This window comes from Coturnix japonica, chromosome 2, assembly GCF_001577835.2.
Source record: "Coturnix japonica isolate 7356 chromosome 2, Coturnix japonica 2.1, whole genome shotgun sequence".
Lineage (NCBI taxonomy): Eukaryota > Metazoa > Chordata > Aves > Galliformes > Phasianidae > Coturnix > Coturnix japonica.
Window position 1 is genome coordinate 109,218,055 of NC_029517.1, and position 14,839 is coordinate 109,232,893.

The 14,839-nt window shown below is 36.7% G+C and overlaps 1 long non-coding RNA gene across 1 annotated transcript in view; it reads left to right on the top strand.

Annotated features, from left to right (window-relative positions):
- LOC107310327 overlaps positions 1 to 6,106 on the top strand; it is a 94,476-nt gene extending 88,370 nt beyond the window's left edge. The window contains exon 5 of the long non-coding RNA XR_001553558.2: positions 4,629 to 6,106. This is a non-coding gene — a long non-coding RNA (uncharacterized LOC107310327). The remainder of the gene's footprint in view (positions 1 to 4,628) is intronic.
- Positions 6,107 to 14,839: the final 8,733 nt, after the last annotated feature.

Consider the following 14,839-nt stretch of genomic DNA (forward strand, 5'->3'; position numbering starts at 1 on the left):
TGATGCTTTCATAATTTTTGTTTCTTTTGTAAAGCTTAGAATTACTAAAACAGCTAACCAGTCTGTGCTATAACTTGAAAAATGTTTTAATAATAGATAGAAGATCCAGTTTTAAATCACATGACAATATGGTTGCAATTAGAAGTGTTCATGTTCACCGAGACTTCTCCTAATTGCAATATTTGCATAAAAATATTAGGCAATCTGCTGGATAGAATATTAGATGCAATTATGCTTTGCAGAATGTATTCACTTGCTACACTTCAAAATACCCAGAAGTATAGACAGAAAACCTCACTATTCTTGATTTTAACTAATGTAAATAATTAAGTTCTCTCAACACTAACTTCTGTGTTATCTGCATTGATTATCCTAAGACAAACATTTATTACATTTGCTTGGAAGTTACAGTATTTTTTTGTTCCATCTTAAGTCAAAAAGCTAATTTTCACAGGAAAAAATCTGTATTGTAGTTGAAAAGTATGTTTGCTACTCAATGTAATACAGCAAATCTTCACCAACCTGAGAAGCAGAGGGACTGCAAAGTGCTCTAATTAACACAGTTCCATGGTATTACTCCCATTAATGAAGAATGGGAAACCAGGACATGGCATTTAAATAGCTTGCCTAATGATGTGCAGTATGTCTGTAATAAAACTGATCATAGAGGACTCGTGAGCTGCAGGTTCCTATCTTTCTCATCCAGTAGATAACACTTCAATCAAATTTCCAAGTGTCATTGAATTTCAGTGACTCAGAAAAGACAGCAATGTATTTTTGTCTTAAAGTTGTTTAGATACTTGGACAGGTAAACTGTGAGATTCTTGGTGGGGATCTAACCAGTTTTTCAGGTTAAACTGCATTCGTCATAGCCACTTTGGAAAAGCAAGGTTTGCTAGGAATAAATGGGTTAGTTTCCATAATAGCCTGCTGATTCTTGGGGACCCATCCCCACAGATTTAAAATGTACTGTATTTTCCTTTGTAAATTTATTGCATCACAGTAAATGCTCATATTGGTGTAGCATTCATGGAAATCGGAGGGTTCACGTTTGTCATTATGATAAACTTTTCACTGAACAGTAGGCAGTTTATTAAGCATTGGAGAAAGGATTATCAAGCGAGAGAGATATGTGATCTATGTCACCCAGATAGGCACACTGAAAATAGTAGGTCCCAGTGGGTAAATTTCAAAAGGATATTTTTTTATTTTTTTTAGACATATGGTAGTAAGCTCCTATTCATTGCAGCCTGAGCTGCTTGTGTTCGTGGAGCCTGTGGGCACAGCATTGGTGTTGGAGCCAGCCCCCATTGTCCATTTGCTTTTCCCGACATGGCAAGCTGGTTGAGTGGCTGCAGGGTTAATGTCTGAATGGAGATTATTTAGGGAGTTCATTTTCAAGGCTGAGCTGAAACCCAAGTTAAAATGACAGCATAAATATATCAACCAGATGGTTTCATTTCAGCCCAAGGTTTTTAAAAGTCTATTACCCTCATGTTACTTGCAGAGAAAATGTCTACTGGAGACATAAGATAACACTTAAAATGTATAAGACTGGCAGCAGTGGGCTGATGGAGCTTCCAGTTTGTCATACAACTGATACACAAGTATTTGTGTCAGATGTTAGGGATAAAGAAGACACATTCTTGTGTTGTTTGAAACTGAAAAACATACATATTACATATTCTCTCGAGTTAAGATGCAGTTAAACTTGCTCACAGAGCTATATGTGCATCAGACATCTTTTAAATACAAATTCAGCAGGGAAAAAAAAAATAAAGTGATACATTTTAGAAATTATATGCAGGATTGTGAATAGGCTTATAACCAATGAGACATAAAGTCCGTAATAGACAGTTCAATTTATGGGCCTGTTGCAAGCCAACCTTATATTTAGTTGTATTTAGTTCTCAAGTGGATGAGACATCTGAACATAGGTGAAGTTTAATTTGGGAAATTATATGAAGAATTAAAGTCAAAAGATTTTCAAAAGTTTTATACATAGGCTATTGATCAAGTGGGAAGAATGATTTAGCAGACTGTTTTGTTTTTTCCTACTTACTTGAAAGAAAAAAAGAAAATGTCAGTGGGGAAGTCTATCAGATGTTATACTCCACTCAGTTTAGTATTTAATGACTATTAAAGGTCATTTTTCCAACAACAAAACTGAAGCTGAAGTACCCCCTTGCACTTGCTGGCACGAGAATCAGAGGGTAGGTATCTTCCATTCTGTAGCTAGTACTCAAATCTGGATCAGCTTCTCATTTCCTCATTGCTTCTTTTGGCTAGCTTCCCTGACAAACTTTACATGATTGAGCTTATTTTAGCAAGAACTTTTCTTGAGATAGCTCTTGAGTTTTACAGAGTTGCACAGGGCATAAGTTGGCAGGAGTCTGAAAACTGTTTTTGGTAACATACTGAAGATTATTGAGAGTTTGTCACAGACCCAAGAAGTTCCTGGCAAATATCCTGTCCAGTACCTGGAATATGGTCCCATCAGTTACCCATCAATTTTCTATATGTTCCCAGACATGATATGAAACCAGACTTGAAGTCCGAATGCTTTATTACCAGATCTACCACTTACTTTCTTCCATGTGCTGTAAATGTGTATGAATGTATTGGGGTGTATATGGTACTATGCAAAGGCAGAAGCATGACACACAGCAGGGTGTTGGTTAACCATACTCAACCTTGTTCCTAGGGTTGTTCTAGAACTACATTATCTCCTCACCAGGTATCACTGGTATCTGCTGAAGTAGTTTTTCATAAACCTTTACAACAGAAAGTAAAAGGCAAGGACACTATGATTATGCACTTCAAACTGATGCTACACAAACACAGTTTCCTGTGCCAAACAGTAATAAAGTGAAACACAAACAATAAAAATCATGTAACTATTTCAGAAGTCTGGTTGCTGAGGCTGTAAAAAGTGTGATCAGTGCTAAATTGAAAACCATACTAATTTTGGATACACCAGTAATGTAAAGAAATCTGCAACCCTTATTCACTCCTGTTGAGAGAAATAATTTGTCAATCAAATAATGTACTACTTAAACAAACAAACAAACATAAAAAAGCAGAAATGTTTTCCACATGTCTAAAGAAGTATACTTAAATGATTTATCAAAAAATTCCCCCAACCCCAGAAATTTATGCTGTGGTAAAAACTCAATACAAATAGAGATTGAACAATTCTCTAAAGCCAAAACAAATATATCTCAAGGCAAAAGTCAGAAGCTGAAATTAGTATGCTGCATCTTTTTGCACACAGAGTTGACGGTTCTCAGAAAAGCTCTTGATAAACAAAACATGATCTCATCAAGTCAAATTTGGAAAATCTCAAGGGATGGAGATTCCACAAGCTTTTCAAGCAAAATGCTCTAAGTTTATCCACGAACTGCTTCTCTACTTGAAAAGGTGAGGAGTGTAATACCTCATGGAAACCAGTGTGAGGTTACCAAGCTCACTAGTAAGGATACTTCTGCATCAGTTTCTCATATACATTAAATTCCTATCTATTAACTATTCCTTGTTTCTTGTTCTACAACTTTTTACAATTGTAGAAATCAACTCTTTGTAAGCAGCACCAACCCCACTAGCACACAGACATCTATGGGCTGCATTTACTGCTGCCTCAAATGCTCCTTCCATCACCAAACCACCAAGCTCCACTAGTGCAACAGTATGAATGTTGATCTAGGAGATAAATCTGATGGTATGAGCATTGTTGCTCATTGTAATTCACATAGTGTGCCCCGGAGGCGCAGTGGTAGAAGTGCCGCTTTGCAACACTGGGGCCTGGGTTCAAACCCCCCTGTGGCGTAATTGGTAGAAGTGCCGCTCTGCTACACAGAGGCTTGAATCCTGGGGGTTGGACTCGATGATCTCTAAGGTCCCTTCCAACCCGCACGAGACTATGATACTATGAGATGATGATCTGAGTCTTATACCTTCTCAGAATTGGAGATTCTGGGGATTCTCTGTGTAGAATCTTCTCTGTGTGGGGGAATGCTTTTAAATGAAAAGGTTTTAAACTAAAGATGGTAGATTTAAGTTAGATGTTAGGAATAAGTTTTTATTCAGAGTGTGGTGAGCCTCTGGAACAGGTTGCCCAGAGTGACTGTGGATGCCTCATCTCTGGAGACTTTCAAGATCAGGTTGGATGGGATCCCGGGCTGCTTGATCTACTGGTTGGCAACACTGCCCAAATGGAAATAGATGATCCTTAATGGCATCTCCAACCAAGACATTCTATGACCCTGTGATTCTGCTTCCATGATTCATTGCTTCCTTGCTGGCATATAAAACCAGCATGACAGAACGGGTTCTTACCCACATACACTGAAACCTGAATGGATTGATATTTACAGTTTAAAAATTACTTCATATATATAAACAAAAAGTACTTATTATTTCTACCCCATGTGAGATTAGTTTGCTTTTATTTCTGCAGAAATATGTAGATATTGTAGAGAAAAGTGTAGCATTAAGAGACAGAGAACTGAAGAAAAATGCACAAAAATGTTCCAAAAAATGTCACTGATTCAACAGAAAATTCTGTTTTTGTTCTGGATACCACTTTTAAAGTATCTGTTCTTAGAGTATTTATTTTCTTACAAAAACAGAAAGCCAAGGGAAAAACAGTGTTTTGGCCCATCACCAACCTGCTGAAAATCTGCTGTCTCCTTCTGGCATGCCTCCAGCCTCCTCTCTGAACTATGATGCCTGCCTTCATCTTTCAAAAAAAGGACAACTGTACACAAATACATTATTCAAAATAACAACGTATTCTAGAATAGTTCCATGTACACTGATTTCTGTTCCATTTTTCTCTGAAAAAGAAATATATATACATATATACATATATATATGTAGTGAAAGAAGGAACCAAGATAATCTCATAAATAATTTACTTTTCTGTTGTTGAAAGCCAAAATATACTTTGAAATTACAAAAATAAATGATGTTCAGAAATGTCTACATAAGTCATTAGTTCAGTTTCACCTATGAAGTGCTGTTAACCAACTATATGGTTATCACATGTACCCACTTAAAACACATTTCAGGGTTTTACTTCAGTGAGACTTAGTTCATGAACTGACACATTATTAGAAACTGAAGTGAATTAGGCAGTACATTCTTTTAATTAATTTTCTCCCAGAATGAATCCAGATTTGCATTGAAAGAATGATCTGTGTGATAAACAAATTTACTAAAAAATGCAAAGGTTAGACTTTGAAATGCTTATGTACATACATCCATAGAACTCCTTCAATTCTCACTGTTATCTAGTGAATCAGACTGAGTGTTTGCCTGTCATTTTATTCTCAAGGCTAAAGGTAATAAAGATTTTATTGTTTTATTGTTTTTACATTATTGTGCCATAATTTCATTTTCTTGCCTGTTAACTATTGCACAAGCCATAGTCAATCCTCTCACACAACTTTCTTCAAAATATTTCAGAAGGACAAAAACAGAAAGTCACACAAGGATTCATATTTCATCTGAAAACAGTAAAAGAAATTATACTGCCTCTGTAAATGATTCTGACTTACAAGCAGTGAGATTCTTCAAGTATATGGAGCAAGAAGAGACTACGCAGGATTTATTCTACAAAAAAATTACTCTGGAATATATAAGCATTGAGAAATTCTGTAAGAAAAATAATCTCAGTGACAGACTGAAAAGGGTACAAATTAATTTATTTTATTCAACCCATTTGTGGTTGTTGAACTCAGCCATGACAGTTTTATTCCAAGGCAACTTTTAAAAGAATTCTAAAAACTCCAGAGAGTCTGAAAAATACAGATAAGCACAACAAAACTGAAACAAAACAAAGCAAAACAAAACCTCTTTGTACATGCTTTGCTATTGAATTCTTTTGGGAAGTTGTGACATTGGGGAGTTTCACTCCAGGGTTTCAGCTGCACTCTTCAGGACTTATGGAATACTAGAAGATCAAGATCACAAGAAACCAGTAGAAAACTGTTCTGTTTCTCGTGATCACTGTAGGATCCAGCAATCTACCCAGAAAGGCAGCTCTGAATTTCCCCATCTGGAGTACTGTGTCCAGGTATGGAGCCCTCAGTACAAGAAAGACAGAGAACTGTTGGAAAGGGTCCAGAGGAGGGCCACAAAGATGATCAGGGGGCTGGAGCACCTCCCCTGTGAAGACAGGCAGAGGGAGCTGGGCTTGTTCAGCCTGGAGAAAAGAAGGCTGCGGGGTGACCTCATTGCAGCCTTTCTGTACCTGAAGGGAACCTATAAACAGGAGGGAGGTAAACCAATAAGTAAGCCAATGATAGCAGGATAAAGAGTAATGGTTTTAAGTTGAAGGAGGGAAGATTTAGGTTGGATGTTTGGGGGAAGTTCTTTATTAGGAGAGTGGTGAGGTCCTGGAACAGGCTGCCCAGGGAGGTTGTGGATGCCCTGTCCCTGGAGGTGTTCAAGACCGGGTTGGATGGGGCCCTGGGCAACCTGATCTAGTAAAGGTGTATGTTTGGTGGCCCTGCCTGGCGGGGGGTTTGGAGCTTCATGATCCTTGAGGTCCTTTCCAACCCTGATCATTCTGTGATTCTGTGATTCTGTAATTCTGTGATTCTTTTAACAAGGAATGACTGTTTATTACTTTTGTTTACACTTAAACTGAGTAGGTACACCTAAGTCAGATTTACTGTGTTGCTTGTTACATTTCTTTGCTTAGTTTGTTGTGAGTTTTCATTTGCTTGTTTGTTTTGTTAGAGTCAGGGTTTCTTTTTTGTTGCTCCCTGATAATGTACTCATTTGTCATCTTACCTTTTTTTCTAACAGGCAATGTTAGTAATTCAGTGCTACTTTGATCCTACCTTTTTCTTGTAATGAAGATGTACTTTCACCTTTTTTAGAATACTCACTATATGCTGACCTTGTGTTTCATGCTTTGTTTTCAGTGAGTCTTAGCTCTCATTGTAGTTTTGATTGAATTATATTGGATTCAGTGCTGTTCTCTTTCTTTGATGAAAAATCATACTATCATCAGAAACTTCTCTGGTACAGTGTAACAATATACATGTTGCCCAAGCCTGCCAAAGTCCATGTAATCTATAATTTATAGTTGTCACAATATGTTTATTATTAGCTACATAAGCCGAAATTGAAAATATTGCAGATTAAAAATGAAGTCCAGCTCTTGTGTCACTTGTGCGTCCTTAAAGTTCCACCTGTTTTGCGGAGCTTGGATGTATTTTTCCAGGCAAGTTCCAAATTTGTCATAATTGTACCCCAACTTTAAATCAAAATAGCACCTGATATGTCCCTTTTCTGCAAAAAAATAAAAAAAAATTTAAAAAAATGTGGGTTCGTGGTCTGGAAGAGAGTTTGGCTAAGTCATCGAACCCAACCCTTGTAAGTTCAGAAGGTAGTGCACACCATAAATCTTACATGGTCCACCAGCATCAGATTATTATGAATAACCATATTTTGCTTTTCCAATAATCAATTCTGAGTTTACTTGTTAATATATTTATAGGTCAAGTGGTAATGTGTTTGCTGAAGGTAGCAGGTGTTTGAAAACTTCACCAAAATGATGATGAAACCTGAAAAGTAATGAAACTCAGGCTGCTGTTTCTCATTGGAAGTTTTGGCAAACCCATATAGAAAGTAGAAGAGAGTTACTTCCAGCACATTTCTCAAGGGTAATTAAACTTTCCATTTGCAACACTGCAGTACTTGTGAGGTATCCATTTCTCCATTCTAAGTTTCTTTTGGAGAGCAGAAGAAAGGCAAAATTCATTTTAATGTTCTGAGAGTATTAAAGGTCTGAAATGATCTCCCAGGTCCAGAAGACTGTTAAAACAAACCCCATGTCACAATGTGGTGGGTGGCAATTCCATCTTCATCTACACATTTGAAGCCTTTCTTTAACATCCATTCATTTCTTTATGACTAGCTTTTGCCTTGCTTTCATGTCAGCATTTTATGAATCTGGCTACATTGCATTCTGCACATTAATTTTCGACATGTACAGAATCTGAATTCAATGGAAATCAGAATATTTCAGTGCAAGAACTTTTGAATCATGTTCCCATGTCAGTAAGTGTAAATTTCAGATTCCCTCACATTCACATGGAGTAAATGAGGACTGAACTGAGAAAAATAAACAAACAAAAATTGAAATCTAAAACTTCAGTAGAACTACTGGAGCAGCCTTTCATGTAGTGAAAGGAAAGGAGAAAGTCCATTCTTTGAACAGCAGGCAAGTCATAATGTAGTAAAAATTATGATAGTTTTATGGAGATATTAAAACAATATCTTTATGCTGCCACATGATAAGGCCTTAATCACTAAATTAAGTGAAGCTAATTACAAATATGGACAGTTCCTCATCAATGTAGCTCCAGAATATTCCTTGTGAACAAAGAAATTGAAATAATTTGGGGATAAAAATATTAACAAATCTGATAAAGAAAGCTTAATTTACAATACAAGATTTATTGGTAAAATATGGAAAATAAACATAAGTTTCAATGTTTTGTTATAAAAAAAAAGATTTTGCTCTTAGGTGGTGATGGTAATTTTATTGTAATGCATTAATGCATAAAATATACTTGCTACAGATTTCTCGCTATATTAATTCAATTTTCTGAGAGATTTCCATCTCTACTGTGGCTGTAAATAACAAGTCTTCAACAAGGTACGTGACATCAAAATGAGAAATATAATATTCCGATGTAGTATCATACATAGCTTATTTATTATGCACTATGAAGCTTTCTCTCATAAGGAACTCAACTGCAATTAAATAAGCAAATGTAGCAGCATTCTGACCATCATTATGTATGGAAAAGCATGTCAAACTCCTCCTTGGAACCTGACATCCTTCTACTGTCACTTGTGCAGTTGCAGTTCAGGCAGTGCTCTATCACAGATCTGCTAAACATAAGCATTACTTCCGTTTCTGAGGAACCCCTCTGATTTTGGCCAAGTATGTATTAAGTCAGTTCAAGTGTACAAGGCTGATACATTTAACCTTAGGTCTCTAAATAGTTTTAAAATTGATTTTTGACGCTTTCTTAACTTTTTAATATTGCATCATTGTATCATTCTGTATGGAAGTTCTATATAAACAGGAGGTTTAACAAGTATCTCTGAATTTCTGACTTTCAAAGTGTAAATAACGGTAAATTTTGAGCACTGAAAACATAATTAACAAAGAAATGAAGCTAATATTCCATGATATTCTGAAACAAACTATCCGTCACAAATTGTGCTGGCAATAATCCTGGCTTTCTATTGCACTTAAATTGCCATTGTCCAGATCCTCCAACTGGTAATTCCAGCTCCTTGAAATATAGTAGAAAATACATTTTGTATGCATTTATTTAAGCTCTGAATTTGGTAACTACAGCAATATTACAAATGAATGTCATGTTCTGTGACTTAGAAAGACATTAGTTATTTTGAGTAGTCAGAGTGAAACAAGAATACAATTAGTTGTGAAGTACCAGCAACATTCGTAGTCCCTGCTTTAACATTCACCGTCAACTCAGAAATAGCAATTGTGGAGCTCCATAATGTCTTGGTCATCTTGATTGCCATCAGTCAGAAAGGACAGTCTTTATCCTGAATATAAACCATAGCTACAGAAATTACCACGTGAAAAGAGTAATTCAGCAGTTATCTTATCTAAAAGCTGCTCTGATGAAACTTCACAAGCATTAACTTTTACATGTTAACAACTGTCCCACTGTTCCAGTATTACTATCAATTCTAATTGTTGTCTTGTGACTTTTATTTTAAGAGTACAATCAAAACAAACAAACAAAACCTGAACCAATCAATAAACTCACCAACCAACCAACCAAAAGTTATAAACAAACAAACAAACAAACAAGTAAATAAATAAATAAAGCAAAAAGCATCAGGTTGACAGGCCTAATGTAATATAGATGGTAAAATGTTCAAGTTGAGATGATACTGAAAAATCACCTTCTAAAATGTAAACTTTTTGATACCTTATGGACTGACTGTTTAAATGTGTAGAACTGGAGAAGTTGTAATTATTTTTGTTTGTACTGGAGAAATATGCAGATGATGGAAAGAAAAAAAGAATCTGTGATGATCTGTCTAGAGCTCAGTGGGAGACTGCATTCATCCAAGAGCCTGGCTGTTCAGGTGTGTATTTCCAAGTACTCCACTGAGCATGCATCCTAGGATGCTCCACTGAGTTGTGTTGTAGCATCTGTGACACCATACACCTCTCCAGAACACCCACGTGGTGGATGTAGCACAAGATTTAGGGATACCCATCTCCTGAAGGATAGAACAATAGAAGCCTAATGAGATATACGGCTTTTTTTTTTTTTTTTCAGAGATCTAAACAAAGGTGTCTAGCATCCCTTGATGTGCTGCAGGCTGTCTGAAATATCCATGTGGATCTGGCAGATCTGTTACCTAAAACACACCTGTGTTATTCACCTGGAGTCAGGATGCCCTACAGTATCCAAAATGTCCTTGTATGCATAGCTTATTCATATAACATACCACAGTACTTTGTGAGGTCTAACAGTAGGCATACAATTAATAATGAATAATTCACACTGACAATTTAGGTATATCTTCACACAGAATATCCACAAGGAAAATAGGCTAAATTTTAAATCAATCTGTTATTAAAAATCAGTAGCAAACATTTTTTTCCTCTATACAGGTATTATTTTCTATGGATTGAATACAATTAAGAATCTGAACATCATTATTTAATGTTCCAATTCTAATGTTTATTAGGGAGAAATGGCATAGAACAGCAATTTATTTATTTATATTAAGGTACAGTCCTAATGTTTGATATCCCTGTCACTTGTCAATGCTTTTCCTGAGATTAACGTCCTATTTAGGTGAAATGGCACTGTTAAATTCTGTAACTGGGACAGTAAAAAAATTCTGTAATTGATTGCTGATTGTTTTAAAGGATAAAATATTTGCTTTATTTTGTATCTCCTTGAGTCTCCTGCATCTTACCCACTGGTGAAGGCAAGTGTTTAACTAAGTGATAAAGACATCAGACACTTCTCCAGATCATTATCTATGTCCAGCTGGAAGATTGCCTTGAGATGACCATTCTGTGGCACCCTCTGCAATCTGGTAGTGCCTTATGCCACAACAAGAGCTGCAGGAAATCAGCTACATTTCAACCAGGCATTTGAGTCATACACAGAAAGGGAACTAAAAATGAACAGCAATTTGATACATGGTCCAAGTCATTAGAGATTGATGGTTTTGAAGTTGAAATTTCAGTAGGAGAAAATTAATCCACTTACCAAACATGGTGAAAGGATTGAAACATATCTGCCCTCCAGCCTCTTTGCTTTAGCTAATGCTTTTATTAAATATATATGTATGTATATATATAAAAGTCAATAAATAAGCAGAAATATCCAATATAAGCATTGTCTTCTTACATTAGTGAGGATATCTGGGCATTTCAGACAATTATGGAAACGTGCTGTTTATAGACATTCCTGTGAGTCATGAGAAACAGGCTAAGAATATTGTTTTTTGGTCCAAATAAATTAGGCAGCACTGAAGGATTTTTAGTGCAACAGTATTGGTGCCATTATGGAGGAAAATACCTAACTTTTGAGCTCCATAAAGAATGACACTTTCTCCTTGAACTGATTTCTGAGTGATATTTATGTTCCTGATAAGGCCCGTCTCACTTGGTAGGAAAGAAATTGGTTGGGCCTTGGCTAGAAGCAGTATGAATTACTACATGATTACTATTGCAGAAGCTTATTTGGGTCCTTATGAAGAGATGACAAACCTCACAATGAATATGAGTATGAGGATAATCCCACACAACATACAGTAAACTGGGCTTTATTCCCAAAATATTGTAGTAAGGAGGCAAATAAACTGAATTGCTTTGTTCACTGGCTTAATCAGGTTTAATCACTATGCAATCAACACACTGGTGAGCAGAGGTGCAGAATATCAGAGTCTTGTGGTCAAGTGGGGATTCAGTGCTTGGGTCTTCTTCCCATTGATGCTGACAGATAAATTTGCTTGTGAGGTTCTTGGCTCCATCACTGAGCAGTTTACACTAAAGAACACACCAACCATGACGACAGGTCTATCTGAGACTCACTTGCTACATTGAGAAGATAGCATACCTGCTTTTAAGGAGCACTGCATGAAGTAAAGTCAGTTGCTGGATGTCTGCAACACTCAAGGTGCACTGCTGTGAAACAAATCACTTTTAATCAGTAAATACAACACGTTATAAAAACAGGATTAAAACACAGAACATTCCTTAAACACTCACCAAACATGGGTGTATATTTACAGCTACTGCAGAAAGAATGATGCTCATGCAAAACTGCTGAACTGCTTTCAGGGTGAGTTTGCCTGCCAAACAATAAGATTAAACAGCAGGAAAGCTGAAACACATGACAGTTTATAAGAAAAGAATCAAAATGAGTATCATGAGTATAACTGTAAAACACTTGAATCTGAAAACTTTCAAAATAAAGCACAAGCAATAAGCTACCACAGGGAAGAGAACTGCCCAGGGACAGAACTAATCAGCTGTAGGATAGCTGTAAAGACTGGGGCAACTAAAATGTTATTTTCATCTCCAGTATATGCTCTAAACAAATGATTTAGGGGATTTTTGTGCAATTTCTAATGATGGGAAAGTTTATGGAATGAATTCAAAAAAGATTGTCAAGGGAGATCATGATAAAGCTAACAATGGCAAACAAAATGACATCTTTAAGTAAACAACTTCAAAGGAAAACAGTATGTTGGACATGGCACTGGGACTGAGAAGGCTGGAGGGATTTTTGCCTAGGAAAAAATCTGGAGGCAGTTCTTCCTTACATTGCCAGGGTTTAGGATTAAACATCACATACAGAAAACTACTTCCTTCATAAAAAAAAAGGAGTGGAGAACATTCTCGTTGTCAGGGCTTGTCTGTATAGGCCTGACAGGTGAAGCTACAAGCTCTAAAGGCTGGCTGGAGTGATGTGAGGAAATAAGCATTGAAACAAAAATATGTACATTCTGCTGTTTTAATCCCCTCTTTGGATTACCAGCTACAGACCTGCCAAAACAGACATTAGGATGGCAACAAGTGAAAGCTTGTTATTTGTGCTGCAGATGATTCTGACTGCAAAAGCTTGTGATATTACATCTTTTATTTATTTATTTGTTTGTTTCTATGTTGTCAGATACTATCCCACTAGGAAGTAAATGGAAATGCATTTTTAAACTATATTTCATTCTCTCCTGTAGACTGTTAACAATGAAAACCAGATCTTTTGTTACACACCTGTGAACCTGAAGGCACCATACACCTGAGGAATTCATTGTCACATAGAAGTAGCACAGAAAATGGAGGAGAAACCTTTATAATAGGTTTTCTATTCCCTTCTCTTTCCAATACACTCAACAAGTTCAGAAGTGTGAGAAAGAATTTGTCTTGGCTTTAGTTCAATTTACTGGTTTTCACCATAGCCTGAAACAATTCATTTTATTTCCTGGTAATGGACCTGGACTTAAGAATTACATTACAGTATCTAATTTCTCATTCTATATTTTAAAGTAGCATTCTTTGTTCCATCAGTCCACACTGAGAGTATCTTTAATTCTATTCACTGGGCTTGACTTTCAGACATAGGAAACATCCTTCTGAGTCGTAGCTGGGAGCACAAAGTCCGTCACTCCATCTCCTTGCTTAGCACTAGAGATTACAGGAGTGCTTTCAGTTCATATATGTAGATTGTCAATAAAATGCCAGTAGATGGCACTCAAGAATGCACAGCCTTGATCCTAAGAACTAGTAACCTCTCCATGCTCTGTAAATGGCTTCCTGTTTTAGTACAAGATGCTCAAAAGAAAAGCGGAAAAAGACAGTGCTTTGAATTTCACTATTTCTCCTCTTTATCTCCATGAAGCACATAGGTCTTGATTTTTTATGACTAATAATAATTGTTAGAATTAGGTAATGGATGCACTAAAAATATATGAGAAACCAGCAGGGAACGTTCTTAGTTCCTTTTTGATGCTATGTAAGTGGACTTCACTTGACTAATGCAAGTTGCTGCACTTTTTTCAAATATCACGTAATGTGATGTTGTTTGATATTTTTCCAAAACAGGAAGCAGTGTATTAAAATAGTCCTTGTAATATTTCATTTTAATCTGTTGTAAACAATTCAAGCAAATAAAATAAAACTGCTGGTGCCTTTTCTTGGGGATTCCGCAGACACCATGACAGAGTTTGGGCGAAACAGTCAAGCCCCACACAAGGTGGTAGGTAGAGAAATAACCACCCTGCCAAGTAGACAACATTGATGAAAGCAAAGGAGAAACCATTTACCATTTAACCCAACTCATTAGCACAGGGTTTGAATATCAGAGAAGTGGAAGTCTTACAGATGGCTTTACAGATGTTTCTAAAACATCTCAAAACAGCATTTTTTTTAGTTGACAGTGAATGTGTACTGAGGGGTGTTTCAGTAAGGATGATTTCAATGGAAGAAGAAAGAATGAAAACTAGATATTAATGGTTTATCCATTATAATGGTGCTCCAAACAGTCCCCAAAGGTGCAGCTCCCACAGCTTTCCTTCCTCTCCATGGGCTGCTCTCCACGGGCTGCAGCTATTTCAGACCTCATCCATTGCTGCCCTGTGTGTTCCTCTGTGGTTACATGAGATCTGCTTCACATGGTGCCCATGGGCTGTTGGGGACATACTGCCTCTCCATGGGGAAGCCTCTGGGCTCTTCTCACAGAGGCAGCTCTTGCATTCCCCTACTATCAAAAGCTTGCCACGTAAGCCCAATACATCCGTACAG